Here is a 237-nt window from a genome sequence, read left to right on the forward strand (position 1 = left end):
AGGGTAGCGCGAGGGCATGGGGAGCTCACGGCATTCCCGAGGGGATGGAGGGCTCAGGGCATTCCCGAGGGGATGGGGAGCTCAGGGCATTCCCGAGGGGATAGAGGGCTCAGGGCACACCTGGCACAGGAGCTCCTGCCCGGTGTCCCCATGGCCCGGGCTGAGCTCCAGGGCTGCCACTGCCCCTGGGGGCTGGCACTGCCAGGGGCGCTTTAGAAAACCCCACAGCTCCCGCGG

The sequence above is a fragment of the Corvus brachyrhynchos genome, unplaced genomic scaffold (assembly GCF_000691975.1).
Source record: "Corvus brachyrhynchos isolate BGI_N302 unplaced genomic scaffold, ASM69197v1 scaffold350, whole genome shotgun sequence".
NCBI lineage: Eukaryota > Metazoa > Chordata > Aves > Passeriformes > Corvidae > Corvus > Corvus brachyrhynchos.